The sequence below is a fragment of the Arachis hypogaea genome, chromosome 13 (assembly GCF_003086295.3).
Source record: "Arachis hypogaea cultivar Tifrunner chromosome 13, arahy.Tifrunner.gnm2.J5K5, whole genome shotgun sequence".
NCBI lineage: Eukaryota > Viridiplantae > Streptophyta > Magnoliopsida > Fabales > Fabaceae > Arachis > Arachis hypogaea.
In genome coordinates, this window is record NC_092048.1 from 63,594,034 (window position 1) to 63,595,128 (window position 1,095).

The window sequence follows — 1,095 nt, forward strand, 5'->3', positions numbered from 1 at the left end:
GAAGATGCTTGGTGACTTTACTGCACCAAATTCCAATTTACATGGAAGAAGCATCTCAATCCCTGCCATTGGAGCAAACAATTTTGAGCTTAAACCTCAATTAGTTTCTCTGATGCAACAGAACTGCAAGTTTCATGGACTTCCATCCGAAGATCCTTTTCAGTTCTTAACTGAATTCTTGTAGATCTGTGATACTATTAAGACCAATGGGGTTGATCCCGAGGTCTACAGGCTTATGCTTTTTCCCGTTTGCTGTAAGAGACAGAGCTAGAGTATGGTTGGACTTTCAACCTAAAGATAGCCTGAACTCTTGGGATAAGCTAGTCACGGCTTTCTTAGCCAAGTTCTTTCCTCCTCAAAAGCTTAGCAAGCTTAGAGTGGATGTTCAAACCTTCAGACAGAAAGAAGGTGAATCCCTCTATGAAGCTTGGGAGAGATACAAGAAACTGACCAAAAAGTGTCATTCTGATATGCTTTCAGAATGGACCATCCTGGATATATTCTATGATGGTCTGTCTGAGCTATCAAAGATTTCACTGGACTATTCTGCAGGTGGATCCATTCACCTAAAGAAAACGCCTGCAGAAGCTCAAGAACTCATTGACATGGTAGCAAATAACCAGTTCATGTACACTTCTGAAAGGAATCCTGTGAATAATGGGACGCCTATGAGGAAGGTAGTTCTTGAAATTGATACTCTAAATGCCATATTGGCTCAGAATAAAATATTGACTCAGCAAGTCAATATGATCTCTCAGAGTCTGAATGGATTGAAGGAATCATCCAATAGTACTAAAGAGGCATCTTCTGAAGAAGAAGCTTATGATCCTAAGAACCCTGCAATAGCAGAGGTGAATTACATGGGTAAACCCTATGGAAACACCTATAATCCCTCATGGAGAAATCATCCAAATTTCTCATGGAAGGATCAACAAAATCCTCAATAAGGCTTTAATAATGGTGGAAGAAACAGGTTTAGCAATAGCAAGCCTTTTCCATCATCCACTCAGCAAAAGACAGAGAGTTCTGAGCAGAATCCATCTAGCTTAGCAAATATAGTCTCTGATCTATCTAAGGCCACTGTAAGTTTCATGA

General features: G+C 40.1%; 1 non-coding gene across 1 annotated transcript; it reads right to left on the reverse strand.

The window, feature by feature from the left end:
• Positions 1 to 368: 368 nt before the first annotated feature.
• LOC112738665 (small nucleolar RNA R71) lies at positions 369 to 476 on the reverse strand. The gene has a single exon (XR_003169611.1). It is a non-coding gene; the product is annotated as a small nucleolar RNA R71 (small nucleolar RNA).
• Between the last annotated feature and the right edge of the window lie 619 nt (positions 477 to 1,095).